Source organism: Saccopteryx bilineata, chromosome 4, assembly GCF_036850765.1.
Source record: "Saccopteryx bilineata isolate mSacBil1 chromosome 4, mSacBil1_pri_phased_curated, whole genome shotgun sequence".
Classification (NCBI taxonomy): domain Eukaryota; kingdom Metazoa; phylum Chordata; class Mammalia; order Chiroptera; family Emballonuridae; genus Saccopteryx; species Saccopteryx bilineata.
The window spans coordinates 293,532,893-293,554,525 of record NC_089493.1 but is presented as its reverse complement, the minus strand read 5'-3'; positions in this window follow the sequence as shown (position 1 = coordinate 293,554,525).

Here is a 21,633-nt window from a genome sequence, read left to right as displayed (position 1 = left end):
GGGACTCGGGACAGCAGCCACCAGAACAAGAGAGACGAATGGATCTCCCCTTGGGGACCACGTTATAGGGAGTAATAATAAATCACACCGGATGTCTCTGGAGAGGACCAAGTTCTCCCCGTGCTGAGGAAAGCCTCCTGATTCGAGGTGGGGGGTTGTAGGGGGCACTAACGCGCGTGGGCGGCCCAGACTCCGAGTACTCCGGACGCTCATGACATCCTGCCCCACGCCCCCCAGGCCTGTCTGAGCGGCTGTCATCGCCATCCCCACCACCATTGGCATTGTTTCAGATCGGGTTCCCTGGAAACGCGCTCTGGAATGAAGACTGGCGCGCAGAAGGTAGTCTACTCTCCGGAGACAAACCTGTAAGGCTGTAAGGCAGCTGGCTGGGAAGGCAGGAGAAAGCTGGCCTGCCGCGTGGCGGGAACTGCGGGACCCAGAAGCTCCCGCAGGGGACTCCGGGGTGGGTGGCCTTTCAGAAATGTCCCAAACCGACCTTTGTGGCCACACATCAGCCACTCACTGGCTGGTGCCACCCCACTCAAAGGGGCATCACATTGGGCGAGGCAGAGCCTTAGGCAGCCAAAATTCCCAGCACCTGGGTGACAGGTATGTTAGCCCTGAAGAGGGGACGCGGGTGGAATGTCACACCGCCTACTGACATCACCAGCGTCATCCTTTAGCAGGAGAGGGGCTCAGAAGAATTAAGCCGCTTACCCAGAGCCAAGCGGCGGGAGCCCCTCCGCTCCCTCGCCCTCCACCTCGGCCCCTGTGGCTCCTCCCTCTCTCTCTCTCTCTCTCTCTCTCTCTCTCCCTCCTCTCTCTCTCTCTCTCTCTCTCTCTCTCTCTCTCTCAGCTGAGGGTGGACGTGGTGCAGCCGGCAGGAGGCAGCAGCGGCTCCCGATCACAATCACGGAAGAAGCAGCAGCAACTCTGGTGGGAGGTGTTAGGGACCCTTTTCACTCGATCAATACCAGCGCGCACCTACCCCGGGCCGTGCGTGCGGTGTATTCGGTGGTCAGAAGACAGACGAGGCCCCTCTTCCTCCGGGAATGCTTACTCTCCTCAGGTTGATTTATATTCCAGGGAGCCAGCCTAGAAATCCATGTTGGAGCAAATCAGGATGGGCTGAGGATGACATGGAGTCTCATTGGCAAGACCCGGGAAGGTGCTCGCTGTCTGTATCCGCTGCGGCTCTATTGTATTGGGCTCTGGGGTAACAGAAAATCCAGGTGATGACAAGGGGTTTTATTCTTCTATTTATTCCATACATGGTTCCTTAAACACAGGAGCATTTGATTGAGCATAAGAGAGGAGTGAAGCATGCAAGACAATATTCCACGGTGGGTGTGCAGCCGGACAGAAATCTCCCTGTCACCACCCACGACAGGCCTGAGTCCCCTTGCCTCCACTTCAGACTGGATTATGGTGGAGTCTGGGCTGACCTCGTGTCCAGGTTAAACTGTAGGTGTGAGGTTTCTGACAAGAGAACAGGGAATTGTGTGTCTGACATATCTGCCCTTCCAGGCCCAGTGCGGCTCCTCTCATGCAGAGCCCGATGGAGGCCCAGTGAGGAGGCATGGCTGTCCGGCCATGGGATTAAGTGTCTGCACTGGCTCTCCTCCCGGCCCTGCCCCACCCCCTTCAAAATAGGAGTCCTTCCATGCTGATTTCTCAAGACGCTGTCCACAGACACGGGCCCTTGGTGGTCCATGGGTATCGCTCTCCAGAGCTGAGTGCTAGGCTCTCTTCATCAAATGAAAGACGAAAGGATTTACACATATTTATAAAAAATAAAAGGAAACTTTCAGCCCTGGCCGGTTGGCTCAGTGATAGAGCATCAGCCTGGTGTGCAGGAGTCCTGGGTTTGATTCCCGGCCAGGGCACACAGGAGAAGTGCCCATCTGGTTCTCCACCCCTCCCCCTCTCCTTCCTCTCTGTCTCTCTCTTCCCCTCCCGCAGCCAAGGCTCCATTGGAGCAAAGGTGGCCCGGGCGCTGGGGATGGCTCTATGGCCTCTGCCTCAGGCTCTAGAATGGCTCTGGTTGCAACAGAGCAACACCTCAGATGGGCAGAGCATCGCCCCCTGGCGGGCATGCCTGGTGGATCCCAGTCAGTCACATGCGGGAGTCTGTCTGACTGCCTCCTCGTTTCCAACTTCAGAAAAATACAAAAAAAAAAAAAAAAAAAAGAAAGAAAGAAACTTCCATCCAGGCCTCTTCTGTTTTTTGTGTGTGTGTTTGGGAAAAAGAGAATGCCGTGGGAAATATTTATGATATCAGATTACATGAAACATGGACACAGAATATACCAAGGCAATCTCAACTTCTGGAAACTGGCAAGAAATAAACTAGAACAATTAATTGTGTGAGAAATTTAGATCTGCGGCCTCGGGATGGGAGGGGCGGTCCTTATTTTCTCCTGTGTACAAGGCCTCACGCCCAGCACTGCAGTGGTGAAGACCATGAGCTCAGAGTTCTGTCTTACTTCTCGGAACTTCCCTGAGCCTCTCTCTTCCTTGCTTGTGAAGTCCAGCCCCCTCGCAATCTGCCTTTATCACACTGTAGTGGAGCACACCCCACGGTGCACTTCTGGGCACGCCCACCCACCAATAAAGCCGCCCTCACAAAGGGGATACAGAGACTTTACTAATTCTGGCCTCAGCAGCGGGAAAGAGAACATCAGAGACCTGGAAGTAACAGAGACACTTCCCAGGACGGGCCCTGGGCCGTTTCTACACAGCATGGCGGAAGGTGTGGGAACAGAGGGCAGCCAGTGCTAGACCCTCAGCGAGGTCAGCCTTCGGAGAGGAGGGTCAGTCCAGGAGTTTATGGGCACGTTCACTCTGTCTCAGGCCCCTGGGCCTGTCCTTACGTCATTCTAAATCCTCTGATACGTCGCAGATCCAGTCAGCTCAGGCTGCCATTGCTAAATTCCATAGCCGGGGGGGGGGGGGGCTGAGATCTCAGAAATTATTCCCTCTCGGTTCTGAAGGATGGAAGGCCCCACATCAAGAGGCCGGCCCATTTGGTTCCTGCTGAGTGCTCCTTCCTGGCTTCTAGATGCTTCCCTCTCGCTGTTCTTACAGGGCACAGAGGGAGAGAGACAGAAAGAGAGAGAGAGATCACACTAGTGTCTCTTCTTATAAGAACATGAACTCTATCAGATTGATGACCCCACCCTTGTGGCCTCATTTAACCTTAATCACCTGCATAAAGGTCCAATCTCCAAACACACACGGGTGGGCAAAAGTAGTTTTTTTGGTGGTGAGCGCACCAAACCCAGAGTTTATTCATGTGTTCTTATAATCGTAACCCGCATGTCTCCTTCCATATGAACAAACGTCAGCCTAGATTTGCTCCCTCTTTTATAATCACAGAGGGCATTAAGGCTTCGACATACAGAATGTGGGGGTGCACAATTCGTCCATAGCCGGAGCTCTAATATATGTAGGTCTTGTTTTTCTTCCAAGAGGAAGCTCTTGAGAGAGATTCTTAGAAATAACACAGCCCAGCATCTGAGTTCCCGTGCTTTCCAACGCAGTAGCTGAAGGGGGCGCTCACACCGCTCCCTAATAACCCCGTGGCGCCGCTCCAGAGGTTGCACGGAGCTGTCGCTGCTCAGCTGGCCGCCCAGTCCACGCCGACTCCTCTACTTATCAGCCACAGATCTGAAAATCCACCAACAGAGAGCCCACCTCTGCTGTGCGCTTCCTGCTGTCTCCAGGTCAGAAAGTACAGAATTCCTTTCGTAGTGTCTCAAAGGCAGGGGGTCGTCACATGGCCGGGTCATGAGCCGTGGGCAGTCGTGTATTGTCACCATCCCGAACTGTCATATCACCGGCGGGCTTCTTGGAGCCCACTGTGAGTTTACGGTCAGACGGGAGACTTCCTCAGGCCCTTATTACAGCTTCGGAACCTTGGGAGGCTGCTGCTTTGTGGAATCAAGGTGTGCTGATGGCTAACTTCACTGTTTCCTGAAACACGGACTCATCCCCCGCCAGCGCCAAGTGTGTTTAATGTGTCAACAAGAGTCGGTGATGGCCTGACCTGTGGTGGCGCAGTGGATAAAGCGTCAACCTGAAAATGCTGAGGTCGCTGGTTCAAAACCCTGGGCTTGCCCGGTCAAGGCACATATGGGAGTTGATGCTTCCTGCTCCTCCCCCACTTCTCTCTCTCTCTCTCTCTCTCTCTCTCTCTCTCTCTCTCCTCTAAAATGAATAAATAATTAAAATAATAATAAAAAAAAAGAGTCGGTGACGAGTTTCCTGCGACGTCACTGAGGCTCCGAATGAGCCTCCACTGCGTGCCGTTCTGCCGTGAGCAGTGGGTGGGGCTCGCCATCTGCAGGCTTGGGGGCTGCAGCATCAGGGGCAGCTGCCCCTCCCTCCACCCTCTCAGCGTGGGACCCCCAAGGCAGGCAGCCGGTGACCCGAGGAGAGAGGCCGGTGGTGGCGAAGCCGGCGTCGGGTACCCTCCTGGAGGGAGCCACAACACCCACGGAGGACGAGGTTCATGAGCAGCAGCTCCAGGAAGAAGGACCCCCAGCACACGGTTCCTCAGCTGACCAGTCTCTCTGTGAGTCAGAGTTACCTCCCACTCGGTGTCCGAATGATGACAGCGGTTTTCGATTAGTTGAGGTCATGGAGTTGCTGCTATAACAAAAAAAAAAATTTCAGTAGCAATAAAATTTTTCAAAAATAAATACTTCTCTTGTTGTCTATTACCATCCAGTGAGGGCTGGGAGGAGAAAGTTCTTTTCTTCTCTGTCACTCAAGGACCCAGGCTTCTTGCATCTGTGGCTCTTCTCTTCTCTGGGTCCTCAAAGTCACCTGCAGCCAGGAGAGGCAACAAAGGAGCAAAAATCTTAGCAGGAGGCATCTGCACGGCGAGCCTGGAAGGGCTGACACCCGCTGATGTCGAGAGCTCGGTCAGAGAACTTCCTTTTCTGAGAAAGTTGGAAACTACAGCGCAGGCGGGTTACCCGGACAGAACACACTCAGGGAGCACTGCGGCCTCCCTCCTAACTTCCAATATCCTCCTCACCAACAGCACTGAGGACCAGGACAAAGGCAGGGCCACAGGGCTCGCTCCATATTTCTCGCCTTTAATCAGAGAGAAGCACCTTTCCCCAAAGCCCCCAGGAGCCTACATCGCGTGTTGGCCATCGGGGGGCCCCCTGGCCACCGCTAACTGCAAGGACGTCTCTTTGTCCTCTGAGATGCGAAGTGGGCTCCTCCAGCGGAAGGGGGGCTGGGTGGGAATGGCTCCTGGGCACCCACCCACAGGGCCCATGCCTTAGAAAAACAGGGTTCCAGCCCAGGTGAGAAGGACGATGTCAGAAGCAGGAGAAGATGGGACCAGGCAGGAGGTGAATGACCGGGTCGGGAAGGCCAGGATTTGAGGTGGACTTCAGTCCTAGCAGAGAAATGCCGTGGGAGGAGCAGAGGGCTCCAACCAAGGCCAGGGGGAGGGAGCTGGACAGGGATGCTGAGTTTTGCTTCTCACATCGTGCCCCGGGGGGTAGAGTTCGTGCCCGATGCCCCTCCGAGAACAGCATTGGGTGAGGACTGTTGTAGGGGGCTCAGGGTCAGGGTACCTGGGTCAGCGGTGCCACTAGGTGGCGGGCCGGGGAATGAGCATTCTGAGGGATGACACACGTTGGCCACTTGGTCTCTGTGTCACAAGGTCCTGCTTGAACACTGCTTCCTTCGCTACAGCCCATTCGCTGTAGTCTGGCAAGCCCGCCTATGCGTCTCCATAGTAACTATTGGGAACGCTCCAATCTAAGGGCTGGAGGGAGCCACAGCACCCTCCTTCTCGAGAGCATCTTGCAAACCTCAGAAATAGTGACCCAGCATCCGCTAGCTCCTCTGAGGCGCGCGCTTCCCCCACGTTGCCCTCTGTCTAGGAGGAACGGACTTTGGGAGGCTCAGTGATTCCGACACGCAGAGCAGTTTGAGAACCATTGCGCTGCACGGGGCTGAAGGTTTTAGATACATGATTGCTCTTCCCCCTCACCACCCCCATCAAAGGAAGGTACTGATCGTATCCGCGTGCACAGCTGACAAACTGAGGCTCAGAGAGAGGAGGGGACCAGCTGTGGGGATGCGTAGCTCATAGGTAGCCCTGCTGAGGTTCACACCTGAGTCTGCCCGAGTCCTGGGGCCACACCCACCGCCGGCCACTTGGCAAGGAGGCTGCCGCGACAGGAAACAGGTTGTTTTGTCTGACAGGTGGGAGGAGGTGCAGCGGGCTTCGGCTGAGGACACCCGAGATTGCTCCCCGGTGGTGCCGCCCTGGCTTGGTCAGGGGGAGTCTAATTCCTGCAATTGTGTTATAAATTTATCAGTTGGCCCGCACAAGTGGGCCAAGTGACCAGCTCTCTGTTCCTGTGGCTGTCCCCGATTATTAAGTGAGCAGCTGCCTACAAATACGTTTGCAGCTGCCTAATTCAATGGCCGCGTGCGTTTGCATATTCATGGCTCCCTACCGGCCCCTGGCTGGCAGCCCTCCTTCCATGGGCTCTAGAAGTTAATTTATCTTGACAATTTAAATAAATACACTTCCACGGGCTTCAGGGACTCCTCCAGATTTCAACAAGGACCTTGACAGAAGGGGAGTCACGGGTGGGTGACGGTTGGCTCTGGGTCAAATGCAGCCGGAGAATAACCTGTTGAGAAGGTGGTAGAGAAGCCGCATGCGTCCTGCACTTGCACGAAAGGTCACTTTGCTGATTTCCAGCTTTGGAACCCCGGGCAAGCCATTTCACAGGCCCAAATCTTTCTCTTCCTCATCTATAGATTGGGAATAACTGATTCACAGGCAGGGTTGCAGAGAGAATGGCAGAAAGCAGTGCCCTTCATATCCTTGCAGCTCCAGGAGACGGGTTATTTCATTTTTTTTCCCCTTTAAATAGACCTACTTTTATTTTAAACCTGTATTATTTGCCTATGGTCTTATTAAGAGCATCCTGCAAATCTCAAGAACACAGACCCTTCTAACACACATTAAAATAGTCAATAACTTCGGCCCTGGCCGGTTGGCTCAGGTCGGCCTAGCGTGCGGAGGACCGGGGTTCGATTCCGGCCAGAGCACACAGGAGAAGCGCCCATTTGCTTCTCCACCCCTCCGCCGCGCTTTCCTCTCTGTCTCTCTCCTCCCCTCCCACAGCCGAGGCTCCATTGGAGCAAAGATGGCCCGGGCGCTGGGGATGGCTCTGTGGCCTCTGCCTCAGGCACTGGAGTGGCTCTGGTCACAACATGGTGACGCCCAGGATGGGCAGAGCGTCGCCCCTGGTGGGCATGCCGGGTGGATCCCGGTCGGGCGCATGCGGGAGTCTGTCTGACTGTCTCTCCCTGTTTCCAGCTTCAGAAAAATGAAAAAAAAAAAATAGTCAATAACTTCAAACTGGAATGTCCCTCCATAAGCCTTCTTGATGGGACACGGAGGACACTTGGGACAGTCTGTGTGGAAGAGGTTAAGGCCACAGCGGAGCAGCACTCACTTGCTTTGTCTTCTTCTTCTTCTTCTTCTTTTTTAAGTGAGAGGAGGGGCATAGAGTGACAGGTTCCGGCATGCACCCTGACAGAGCTCCACCTGGCCAACCCCACCTGGGGCCGAGGCTCAAATCAACAGGAGCCGCTGACTGCAGGAGGGGAAGAGAGAGAGAGAGAGAGAGAATGGGGGAGGGAGTGCAAGAGAAGCAGATGGCCCCTTCTTCTGTGTCCTGACGGGGAATTGAACCCAGGACATCAGCACGCCAGGCTGCCGCTCTATCCTCTTCTAATGCCAGACTGACAGGTGAAGAAGATTCTACCTATCACAGCGAAACTGACGAAACTTTCCCACAAAGTGCCGGTCTGGAGTGGGTGGGCCAGTCCAGCAGCCACAGGAAATTATATATTTTTTCTTTTTAAACCATCACCTTTATACTTACCTGTTGGCTGATGCTCCCTCTCCCTTTAGGTGAATACACTGCCAGATGTTCGCAGCTGGCAGGATCACAACCCCGTCCACTCAAGGAGCTGCATTGCTCCAAGGACAAGAGGGTCTGAGCAGGGCAGGAGGCGAGGAGAGGACTGAGTGTCTGGCTTGCCTTGTGCTTTTCCCCGGGAGAATCATGAATTACTTCCCCTTTGCTTGTTCACCACTGCTGCCTTGGGAATTAAATTCACAGCCTCTGTTTTTTATAAATCCTATATATTGTTTGGCTTAAGCTGAGATTTGTTTTCACTCTGATAAACTGGGCGTTTGAATAACATTCACAGCACAAGGAGCAGTTCCAGGAAACCCTGGGCTGGAAGCTGTTCACCTGCGCTTCTCGATTCCGGGGGTGTGTAATGTTAGGTGGGGAGGAGTGTGTGCCTGCTCGCCCAGCCGCTGGCGGCAGAGAGCGGGACTGAGTGTGGGCGGGGCTGGGTGTGGGCGGGGCTGGGTGTGGGCGGGGCTCTGTGTGGGCAGGTTTAGTATGGGCGAGGCTAAGTGTGGGCGGGGCTGGTGTGGGTGGGGCTTTGTGTGGACGGGGCTCAGTGTGGGAGGGACTCAGTGTAGGTGGGGCTCAGTGTGGGTGAGGCTGGGTGTGTGCGGGGGCTGAGTGTGACCGAGGCTGAGTGTGGACAGGGCTCAGTGTGGGAGGGACTCAGTGTAGGTGTGGCTCAGTGTGGGTGAGGCTGGGTGTGTGTGGGGGCTGAGTGTGAGCGAGGCTGAGTGTGGACGGGGCTCAGTGTGGGAGGGACTCAGTGTAGGTGTGGCCCGTGTGAGCGAGGCTGGGTGTGGGCGTTGCTCAGTGTGGGTGAGGTTAAGCATGGGCAGAATGCTCAGGAAACGTTCCTGATCCATCATGGGCCTTAATACCCAGGCGAGCGGCTGCTTTCTTTTATTTCTCTTTCCGGCTTTGCCCTCTGATGTCTGCAGAGGACTTTGCTCGCTCCTGCTTGGTGATAGGTTCTGTGGGAGATGCCGACCGGGTTGGATAAGACACAGCCACGGACCTTGAAGAACTCACAGGTCAGCGGGAAGACAGGTATGAGCTCCAGAGATAAGAGTTCCATATTTACGGTCGTTGGAACCCGAGCGCCCAACCTGGAGCTGGGACGGCGCAAAACCTCTCTCATTCATCTAACAATTATTGCTCAAGTGTCGTTTATGTGCCAGGGACGTTTTGTTCCCAGTGTCCAGAATAAAATAGTGAATGACACAATGGTCCCCTGCCTTCACGGAGTTTATTTGTCCTATGGTGGCGTTGTGGAGAGAGATAAACAAGAAGCCAGTGAGCACAGACGTATGTGATATAACTGGAAGTAATAATTTAAAATGCAAAATGGAGAGGTACAGGAGGAGAGTTAGAACAAGTCGGCCTGAGAAAACCTCTCCGATGAACGAAGGAAATAAGAGGACAGAATAAGTGAAAGGCCCGAGGCACGCTTGAGTGGCCAAGGACACAGCCAGGAGTCCAGTGTGCAGAAGCAGGGGGTGAGAGGGAGAGTGCGGGAAACCTGGTCAGACAGACCGGGGGAAGGTTTTTAGACATTATTCTGAGCACAGTAGAAACTTTAGGGAGGAATTAGAAGCAGAGAAGTAGCATTAGGCTGTCAAAGAAGTACTCTGGCTGTAGTGGGAGGAATGGTCTTCAGGAACAGGAGGAACGGGGCCAGTTAAGAAGTCCCAAGGGGTGGGCGTTATCATTGCTACTATGTAGATGAACAAGAGCTGAGGCCGGAAGCTGAAACTCACCTGCCACCTAGGAAGTGGACAGTAAGAGGACAGAGCCAGGATGTTGACTCCAGAATCTCTGAGACTTACCCCTGGGATCCATCACCTCCCTGATACCCAGAGTGAAAGGCAGAGTGTCATCTTCACGGATTATGGTGCAAACCTTACCCGGAAGGTTCAGAGGAGGGCACTCACTTCTGCTGATGGGGGCAAATCCATGAAGGCTTCGTACTGGAAGTGACGGTGTGCTGGAAGGGATACATTTGTTCAGAAAGAGAGGGAAGAGGATGGAACCTAGATCTAAACGAGGATTCAGGCAAGGGCATGGATATGGAAAGAGAGATACTGTGTAGCTCAGGAAGACCTGAATGTGGGGGACCTCTCAGAGAGGCGTGAGTCGGGAGTCTGAACTGGTAACTAGGCTGTAACAAATGTACAATGCTGAATGGGAGGTGTTGTTTAGGGGCCTATTAAATGTCTTCAGCACGCTGGACAGCGGCTGATGGCTTTCCGGAGGAGAGCACTGGAATGTAACAAGTGTCACCTGAGACCTGGGTTTCCATACTCTATCTCCTCAGAACTCCAGGAGGGTGGTCACAGGGGTGCCACGTGAACCAGGGAGACCAGGACAGAGGTGCTGTCACTCACAGAAGTAGAGAAGAGAGAGAAAAGAAATCGTTACTTATAAAGAGATGATCCACTTGGATTTAGACATTGTGGAATAAAGTAGGGAGGAATTTCTTTTACTAACAATCTTATAGCGTTTACAATTGACCGGGTCTAATTCTAAGTACTTTACAAATATTGACACATTAAATACTCATAATCCTAGGAGGGAGGTTTGCTCTAATCATCCTTGTTTTGCAGACAAAAAAAAAACTGAGACACACCAAGGCTAAACAACCTGCCAGCATCACATAGCTAGTGAACAGCGGAGCCTGGATTTGGACCTGGGAATGTTGGCTCTTGAATTTCTTCAGACAACAGGTTATGTGTGACATTATCCTTTTGAATGTTCATATCAAGCCAACCATATACAAAGGATTGAGTTGCCCTTATTTCTTGAGTTTGAAAAAAAAATTACTCCCTTTTTCCCTCCTACCCCAAGCCTCTAATCTTAGTCTTACACCAAGGCATCTAGAAATAACACGTTTATACACTGGTGGTAACCAGTAAACTTAAAGTACCTACTAGGTCTTCCAGTTGCCATGTCTACCCATTATGACTACAGCCCAGTGGCATGTCCTATTCACCATTACCTGGTTCATGCCTATAAAGCCATCTGTACCGTAATTACTGCTCCATAAATATCTGTTGTAAGGTACAGTGTCCTGTCACAGCCGCATCCAGATGTGCCCGGCTCTTGGATCCTGTCCGTTTACGTTAGAGCAGGGTGGCTGGGGTAGTGTCTTGATTCAGACAGCCTGGGTTTGAGTCCCAGCTCTGCCATGTGCCAGCCCTGTGCCCGTAAACTAACACCTGACCTCTCCGGGCTTCAGTTTCCCCATATGTAAAGTGTGGGTGGTCACAGTAACTCCTCCCAACATTCTGCCTGGATCAAATGAGAGGCTACCTATGTAAAGCGCTTCAAACAGGACCGGCACACGGTCAAGATGGACAGCTGCTAGCTCTTACAACTATGCTCACCCTTGACCACCACCACCACCACCACCACCACCCTATTACTGTGACGTGGAGGTGAGCTGCGTCAGGGTACCGAGCCTTGTTCCCAACCCGTCTTCCTCCCCAACCCTCCCTGCCGCCTTCTCATTGGCCCCTGGCTGGCGCTACCCAAGTGCTCTCTCAGCAGGATGCTGTCATGATGAAGTGGTCTCCGGATGAAACCCGCCCCCTCATTGCCCTCCTGTGCCATCCTTAGCTCAAATCATGAGCACAGACACTTCTACACCTTCCCGCTGACAAGACAGAGCATCAACATGAACGTGGTTGAAGGAGGAGAGACTCCGGCAGCAGCCCGGCCCCGCTGTGCGTCTGTCCTCCACCCACCAGTGCGCTCCAGGGCCCCTCGGACAGAGTCACTGCAGGATCTCTCCGGAAGTTTCCCTGAGCTGCCCCGAGCGGGGTGTTTAGTGTTGCAAGCGGTAACCACTGCCCTCTAGTCAGCATTACTGGACAGAAACAGGGACTCGGTGAGGTGAGCCTACAGAGTTTTGATTTAAAGGCTCGGGGGTCTTAAATACCAATGGTTAATTTTATGTGTCAACTTGGTTAGCCTGTGGTACCCAGTTATTTAATCAAATACACAGCTAGGTGTTTCCGTGACGTTCTTTTACAAATGTGATCAATGCCTACAAGTCAATTGACTTTAAGTGAAGGAGATGACCCGGATAATATAGGCGGGCTTCATTCAGGCAGAGGAAGGCCTTAAGGGCAAAGAATCGAGGTTTCCCAGGGAAGAAGCAATTCTGCTTCAAGAGGGAAATGTGACCTCCAGGCTTCAGACTTGCCAGCCCTCTGTGGCAGCCATTCCTTAACATAAGTCTCTTAACCCCACCCCCACCCCCAGGGGGCAGTGACAGTCTCTAACCTCCTACTCACACTGAGGCGTCTCCGGATTCTAGACACCAGGGGAGAATGGAAGTGGGCTGTTGGTTATCAAATAACAGGAAAAGAAGAGAAGAAATGAGAAGGGAGGGAAAGGAGGAAGGAAGAAAGAAAAGGAGGGAGAGGAGAAGAAGAAAGGGAGAAAATGTTTTTAAAAGAAAGGAAGGAAAGGGCGTGAAGAAGGAAAGAGGAAGGGAAGAAGTAAATTAGTTTTTCTATATTTTGTATCCTAATATCCTTCAGATAATTTTTCATAGGCCAGTTCTGTCCCTCTTTAGATAGACAGATATAGATAGATACATACATACATACATACATACATAGACAGAGGACTGATAGGTAGAACTATATATAAACAACCACCTGCCTATTGGTCCCGTCTGCGGAACTTGTTACAGTTGCCAGGCTGGGTGATTGGCAGGCCATAGCCCAGGGAAGTTGATCCCCATTGGAGTAGGAAGACTCAGAACCACCCACCCAACTTCACTTCTGACAAACGAGCGAACGGAGGCCCAAACTGAGGTCCAGAGACAGAAAGTAACTTGGCTCGCATGGCCCAGGAAGGAAAGGGCAGAGCTCAGGTACGAGCCGGGGGTCCCCTTTTGTTTTAGTCACACAATGGAGAGAAATAGGAGCATCGTCCCCTCAGCCTCCCTTCGCCACCTCTGACCTTTCCGTTAATCTCAGCCCAAGAGTCAGAGAGCAAAGTGTCCCTCGGCCCTCAGAGATGCCTCAGCGGTCAGACCTGGGTGACGGAGGGGAGCCCTTGGCTGAGGCAGGGGGCAGGGAAGGCTGGGTGGATACAGCCGACCCCGATTCAGAATCTGGCACCAGCTCAGTTGCTGCATGCTGCACTGAACCCCAACGTGCGTGGACTGAAAATCGCCAGCCCCTTTGCAGGAACAGCGGTTTTAATAAGATTAGGAGGAGTTGAGGATACTTGTTACATGCAGGCAATGATATGAAAAGCTCAGCGAGAGGCAGAGGATTAGCAGTGGAATCCGAGAATCAGCAAGTCGGGAGATGTGTTCTGGGGACACAGGGTCCATCCCCTGGCTTTAGCCAGGTCAAGGCCAAATCCACCGCTCTTAGAAGAAAGCCAGCTGTTCTTTGTATAGGAGATCCTGCTGACACTAGTTATAACACCCCGTTGTTATTTATTAATATCATATTAGGAAATTCTTTCTATAGTTAGAGCTGGTTGGTAGAGCCCTGAGCCCAGAAGTACTGAGTGTTTGAATCAAACAGTGTCATAATCTTAATAAATTTTATCAGATAAGAAGTTCAATAACTCGGGTCAGGAAAAGGAGAGAGCAGTGAGGATTTGTGCAAAATCGTGACTTAGAATGGTACCAGCTGAGATGTGGCCCCTTAGGGCATCCCAGGGACTGTGACCAACTCCGGCTTAATTGGGCATTAGCATTTGTAGATATCTAACGGACCGTGCCGCTTGTGGGAAGCAGAAATCAAAGTCACAGCGGAAACATTCAGGCGAGTCATCGTGGTGTGTTAAGAGGCTGAAAGAATGCTCAGATAACCAAAGCAAAGAGGGATAGAAGGACTACGGTATAATGAGGACCAGATAAGGAGGGAGGGGAAGATTCCTCAGAGCCTTAAATTCAATAAAAAGTTCGGATTATATCATAAAAACAAAGGAAGTCATTAGAAAGCTTGAGACAGGGACTGGCATGAATTGATTTATATTTTTAAGCCTGACCAGGCAGTGGCTCAGTGGATAGAGCATTGGACTGGGATGTGGTGGATCCAGGTTTGAAACCCCAAGGTTGCCAATTTGAGCGCGGGGTCGCAGGCTCAAACATGGGATCGTAGACATGACCCCATGATAGCTGGCTTGAGCCAAAATGTAGCTGGCTTGAAGCCCAACGTCTTAGGCTTGAGTGCAAGGTCATTGGCTTAAGCAAGGGTCACTCATTCTTCTGTAGCCCCCCCCCCAGTCTAGGCACCTATGAGAAAGCTATCAGTGAACAGCTAAGGTGCCACAATGAAGAATTGATGCTTCTCATCTCTCCCCTTCCTGACTATCTGTCCCTATCTGTCCCTCTCTCTGTCTCTGTCTCTCTTGCTAAAGAAAAAATCATCCTGGCTGCTAGGCGGAGAATAGATAGCAGGAAGGATGGGTAAAAATTAAAGCAGGGCACCAGCTGGAAGGACCCTGCTGTGGTTCAGGATGGAGGTGGTGTTGCTTTGACTAGGGTAATCAAAGTGGAGATGGAAAAAGATGGATGGATGGATGGATGGATGGATGGATGGCGGGCTGTTGAATGAATAATAATTGGGTGGATGGATGATGGATAGATCATGGATGGATGAACAGATGGATGGATGGATGGATGGATGGATGATTCTCTGAAAGGCCGTGCACAGTTTGACCCCTGCTCTTGATTTCATGCTGCATGAACTCAGACAGAAACTGATTTTATTTAAAAAGCCTACTAACCTTTTAAGATTTTCTCGGTCAATAGAGAGTGAGTGAAAAATGATAAGCAATGGGCCATCGGTGTGTACGAAGAGCGTGTCCCAGGCCACCCTGCGTCAGAGGAAGAGCCCAGGTCCTTAGAGGAAAGCAGCCGGGTGATAAACTTTCAGCCGGGACGTCCAGGGTGGAGCTGGAACGCCCCCTGGCTGACCTCTGTTGTAGAGGTCCTTGTCCTCTGAATGGGTCTGTTGCTATGCTGTTATGTACACTTTCCCACTAAGGAGCGAAGCCAGGACCATTGGCTACTGCCATCAATCATGGTGACACTGTGCTAAGAAGCCGGTGGAAGCCACCACTGTGCACTGCCCACCAAGGGGGCAGCTGCCCAGAGGACAGGACGCACGGGAGCCCCACCGTGGAATGACGTGGGGCAGCAAGGCCAGGGCCCAGAGCAGGGTGAGGACCAGGCAGGTTCACGCCCGCACACGTGTGTCTCCACCTGCAGACAGACAGCAACCACGGCATTCAGAAATGGACTCTATGTCCGGCTGTGTCCGAGCCCTGAGTCCACATCAAGTAAGGACAAGAACAGAGGGACAGATAGGGAGGGGAATGGACGACGGGGGAGGAACGGCCATGTGGGCAGAGAGAGTGGACGAGTGTGTGTGTGTGCCCGTGTTTGAGTGTGTGTGTGCCCGTGTTTGAGTGTGTGCCCGTGTTTGTGTGTGTGTGCCCATGTTTGAGTGTGTGTGCACCAGGGGCTGTGTGCACTTACTCTCATTTGCATTTTTATTTGTGTGCGTGAGGGAACATGTTTTGAGAGATATCTCCAAGCACTTAAGGAAACAAGGGCTCAAAATATGATTTCCGTCACGGATCTACGGCCATACCACCCTGAATGCTCCCGATCTCATCTGATTTCCGTCCCGGGGCAGTTCAGGTTCAGACGGGTTTGTGGTAGGAGGCGGGAGCCATCAGGACGAGGGAGAGAGACCGAGAGAGAGAAACTGAGTCAGAGAGACAGTCTGAGAAGATGGGACGTTAGAGAGATGAAGGCAGTGCCCAGCACGGGGGCTGCCCGCCCACCGGGGGTCTCCACCACCCTGCATGCCTCTAATCCCCACACGTCACAATCACCCTGCCTGTTTCGGGGTGTGCCAGTCCCCTACGCAACTAGACATCGCTTAGGGAAAGAGCGCACTTTTTATCCCAAAGGGCTAAAACCAGCTCTTCTCTGTGTCCACCTTCTCTCAGGTGCCGTCGGGGTAGGGGAGGGTGGGCCCCGTAGCCCACCTCTGTTCCGTGGAAGGTGGGAAGGCGGCCAGGTCCCCCGGCCAAGACCAAGGCGGTCGGTCTGGGGGACCGGAGTGACATTCCGTTAGATCGCGCCCCAGCTTGTCCAAGAGACAAATGGAGAAAATAATAACAATCGCTTTCTTGCCCTCACAGGTGACGACCCTGGCCGGGCAGAGCCAAGGTCTCCTCTCCGGGAGTTCCCCCAAGGCGGTGGCACAGAAACGGCCGGCCGAGGGGGCGGGCACACGGTTAGGCGGAGACACGGGCCACTGTTTGAAGGAGGGGGCACTGAGTGAGGAGGGAGGGAGGCGGCCGGGCAGCTGGCCACGCGGTGGCTCTGGTCTGCTCTCGATCAGAACCTGGCCGTGGACTGGAATTTTCATCGGACCGGCAGTAGCTGGGAAACGGAGCGCCCGGTCCTCATGCTGCTCTGTCTCACTTACCGCAAAGTGGGGTTTCCTCGGGAGAAATGCAGGGAGTTGGTGACATCTTGAAAACAAGAACACGTCCCGGGCCTCACAAAAAAGACCCTGTCCCCAGGCAAAGCCCAGTGCTCACAGCAGACGCCTGTGGAAGGTTCGCAGCCTGCCAGGCACGGGACTGGGCCCTGGGCGCAGCGGGGAACACGCTGGCGGAGCGCACAGGTAAGCAGGAAACCGCCCCATGGGAGCCGGTGGATCGGGTGACGCAGAGAGGGAGAAGGTGTGCATGAACGTCTCCCGCGGCTCCTGGAGTCTCTGATACACTGAGCATGTGATATATCAGTGAAGGAGGAAGGGCTGTGCAGGGAGCTTCCTTTGGGCTCCCGCCTGAGCGGAGAGGACAGGTGCGGCCACGTGAGGGCCACTGGAAGAGCGTGGGTTATTCTCAGCGCGACCAGGAGCCACTGCGCGTTTCCGCAGGGCAGTGGCGGCATCCGGACGCGGCGGAAGACAGATTGAAGGGGGGTTTTCAAGAGCAGAGAGCACAGAGCGTCCAGCGGGAGTCCAGGGCAGGCCTCCAGGAGACACTGACGCTGTCCTGGACAGGCAGCTGTCAGGAGAGGACGAGGCGGGGCTGCCTCCACCACCAGAACCGCTAAGGTGAAAAATGGAATGATTCCAAACGGTGGCAAAGGGCGGGAAACTGAGACTCTCCCACCGCTTGGTGGGCGCAGGAACTGGCATAAATAGTTTTTAAATTGCTTGTCAGCATCGCCTGAAGGTCAACATACATCTGACCCTAAGACTCAGGAAGTCAACTCCGGGGACGGTGCCCAGCCGAAATGAGAGCTCATGGTCACTCAAGAAATGTGGCTGGTGGAAACTGCCTTATTCACGATAACTGCCTCAAACCGGAAAATCAAATGTCCATCCGCAGGAAAACAGACAAGTCAGTAACCTCCTGAACCACTCAACAGCGTGCGCAAAGCTCATAGGTCACATTGAGCAAAAGGACTCAGATACCGCATGAGTCCACGGGTGCGTCCGTCAGAGCAGGGGACAGAGGTCAGCACAGCAGTGCCCTTCGGGAAGACATTCCCCAGCATGGGACACAGAGCAGCCTTCCTGGATGCCGGGAATGTGCTTCTTGTGGACGAAAGCATTTGTGTGTAAAAATAAATGGAGCTTAATATTTCCGATTTGTATCCAATTCTGGGTGTAAATTATACCTGAACAATAAAATTGACAGAAACCATTAAGGGAAGACATGGTTTAGAGGTTTCTCTAAAGACCCAGTAGGATCTGTGGATAGATCTGGCATGGTACGAGAAGGAAAGAGATGAATCGAGTATTACTCTTGGGTTTCTGCCTGGAGCGATCCGGTGAGTGGAGTCACAGCTCAGCGTTTGATGTCCAGGAGGGCAAGTTGTGGGGCCAGGAGTCCTGGCCCTCACTCGCCATTTACAGATCGATGGTGGACACTGAGGTAGAGGGTGAAGGAGACATCCAGGACTCTCAGCGGGTGGGCAGGCACAGCAACAAGGAAGCCAGGCCCTCGGGGAGCAGGGCCTCAGCCACCAGTCTGACCATCCGAGGACAGAGCTGTCGTCCCTCACACGGCACGGCCTCTATCTTACAAAAGGCCTGGGGAGGAACTTGTCAGTGGGACAAGAAGCAGAGAAGTTCCATCCTGTGGAACAGGGCGTGAGATGAGAGACAAAGGGAGCTCCTTGTGACAGAGCTAGATGCTCCCAACCCCACACCTTTGACCGGGGAACACCGGGAGACCCCGTTTTGCAGTCTCCCTTGTTGTTAAGCTGAGGGCATGGGCGTCTCTGGCCAGGGGACCAAGGGGAGTGAAAGGTACACCACGTCCAAGCCTGGCCCTGAGTTGCTCAGGAGATTTTAAGTTGACGCTCTCTTTTCAGGATCCAGCTGAGCACTGGAAAACTTCATGGGGAAGGCAGAGCCTTGAAACGGAGGAAAACTGGATTGCTGGATTACGACACATGAGACCGCTGGCTCAAGGGCCACTGGAATAGTGACACGAGTCAGAAAGACGCTGTTGGGCTGGCCTGCGAGACTGAGGGGTTGCTGTGGCTGATGGAATGGCTCATCCTGACCCGTCCAGCCGTGTTCAGACAGGCAGGAGGGTGCGGCTGCTAGGGACTACGAGCTGGGACTCGGAGGTCTGAGGAGCGCTGAGGAGCGCAGGGCGCGGTCAGCCATGGAGTGGGGCAGATGGAATGGAGCCCATGTGGTAGGAGTGCCAATCAATGGCCAAGGTGTGACACCTCTGTCTTTGGGAGAGGGGTCTGGGCGCCAGGCTGTGGTCGTCTGTGGATGTTAGGGGACGTAGCCGGGGTGGGGAGGGGTGTTACAACTAAGAAATGTAGAGAAACTCAATGATTCATCCACTTGCCCATCCATCCACCCATCCATCCACCCATCCATCTGTCCATCCATCCACCCATCAGTCCATTCATCCATCTTCCGTCAGTGCATCTGTCCATGCATCCATCCACTCATCCACTCATTAAACTTCCATCTGTCTATCCATCCACCCATCCATCCATCCTCCATCTGTGCATCTGTTCATCCCAAACTTCCCACATGCGCTATGTGCTGAGCACTGGGCACAGAGAGGACAGATAAGCAGGGCTGGCTCCTGCCTTCCTAGAGCTCAATCGTGGGTGAGATGAGGGCTGTAGCCAGCACCTGAATCTCAGGTTCACTCTTCCTAGAGAGGAGTGGACACCTTGCTGCTTCCTCTACCCTGAAACTTCACCTCGGAGACCCTTTTGGCATGGACAGCCTGCGTGGGCCTGAGCAACTGGAGAAAGAAGCATGTTTAACCTCAGTGCACAGGAAGAGATGGCTGGAACCTCCCGGTCAGAGGGCCAGGTCATAGCCTGAGGGCTGCTCCTGCCTGGAGTGTCCCCAATTGCCTTGACAATAGCCCCTAATTGTCTCTGGGGGTGGACAACATGGTACAGTGTGTGAGCTTGTCTGAGAAGCTCTTGCGATGCCCATCTGAGCCCAGGTCAGAGAAGGGGCAGTTGTTTGCAAGGGACTATCAGCTCATATGGAGACCGGTCTTGGAACAGTGGACAGATGGACGTGATGGCAGTCGTCCGAGCCAGGCCGGTTTCCCCTCAGCATTTCCTCCCTGAGCTGTCCCCAGAACCCAGAGCTCTGGGGGTGAGAACCAGACGCCACCCCACTCAGATTTGACAGTGGCATTATTTTTGTTCCATTAGAAATAATCATCGTAATGGTCAGTGGTATCGATGATAATAATAAAAAAGCCATTTATTGAGATTCTCCTGGCACCATTCACTTTGCATTATCTCCTGTAGCCTTGGGCTTAGCAGCCGCCCGTTCCCAGCCGTTGGCACATGAAACACTGGCGCAAAGGTCACCCAAGTAACAATGCCGGGACGAACTGAGTGATTTCCAGGCATCAGATGCCATGCTGACTGCTTGCACTTGACCTTACAGCACATCTCTCACTTAGGTACCATGAGGCACTAAGTCTCCACTGCGCGAGGCAACTGGGGTCCAGAGAGGCTGACTAACGAGCCAGCAGTCACGTGGCCAAGGACGTGGCAGAGCAGGCCCGGTCTCAGTCTCAATATTATAGCAGCTGCACACGAACAGGAGTGTGCTAGTCTAGAACTTTCTCCAGAAGGATTAACAAACCAACACCATTTTGTGCAGGAGTTCCACTGAGGAGAGAGCGAGCCCATGCAGTGTAGATGGGGAGATTCCTCGGGGTTTCTGAAGATCGCCTGGGCTCGGGCCCTTGGCCTTCCTGGAGGACCCACCCACGTGCCCCCTTACAGAGTGAGCGCGGTGGTCTGAGCCAGGCCCCTGCCGCCCAGCCCCCCAGCCCCAGGAAGCGCAGCCAATCGGCCGCTGGAGCAGAGCTGTGCACCCCCTCGCTGGCATCTTCCAAGGAGGGCTGCGTGCGACCACGGGCAGCCTGGGACCAACCCGGACACGGCCGGATCCGGCAAATCTCCTTTTGGAAAAGACACTCTGCACATCTGTTTGTATTTTACAGCGTGCACACAACCTGAACAAAATAATAAGTCCTGGCAGGCACCCAAAGCGGACTCCGTCATCCCCAGCACGGGTGGGAAAGTTGCTCCCACTTTTCAGAGGAATAAAGTAAAAAACTTTGGTACGCTGGGGGGTCATGTGCGAGCCCATCACACAGTTACATTGGGGTGGACGCTGATCTCTGCAGTCCAAAGCCTGCAGTGCTAACGAGCACCCCCCCGACCCCGACCCCGAACAAATGCCTTCCCATTCCGGCCCCTTCACTGCGCCGGCCCCGCCCACTGCGTCCCCGGGTGGTGCGCACACAGTGGGCACTGAGTCAGTGTTTGTTGAATGAGTGGGCGGGTGGCTCTGCTATCTCAAGACGCCATGGTGACACAGATGTGACCAGAGTGTGACAGCACCGCTTCAGCACTCGAACTAGGATCCAGGCCACACCCAGAACTTTGCGCGGGTGACCGCAAGAGTGTGAGCGTGTGCGCTTCCCTCGCCGTAGCTCTAGAACCCTCTCTCCTTCGCGAATAACACGTCCCTTTCTCTGAGTACCAGCTGTGCACAACCTCGCACTCACATCGCCTCACGGAAGTCCCTTTGCAGCCATGGTAGGCACACGGTCTTGTCCCCATTTTGCAAATGAGAAAGCAGAGGCCCAAGGAGGTTAAGGAACTCGCTTAGCAGCAGAGCTGGGGTTGTAATTACCATCTGCCGGTTGCTAAGGCCCATTGCCGACCCGGTCGTGGTTTCCTGGCCAAGGAGGTCCTCTCAGGACGGCGCAGGTGAGTCTGGGTGCCTTCAGCTCCAGGGGCCTGACCATACACGGCCCAGCGCCCCCCGCAGTGACCCCTTGTGACCTCTAGCCAATGCCACCTTCCCCCACGCCCAGGAGGCAAGAAGCCAGCAGAGAGATGGCGCCTTGCTCATCAGAAGCTTCAGACAGAAAGCTAGTTAACAATTCATCTAAAAGAAGCAGCGTATCCCAAGCATATCCAAATTAATATTTATGGAGGGAATGTTGCTCAGACCCAATTATTCTGAGGGCCTGGAAGCCGGGCACAAGTGATGCGTGGAGTCAAGGGAGGGCACGGGCGCCCGGGATGCGGGGTTGGGGACAGTTGCCAGGACGCGGCTGGGTGTGC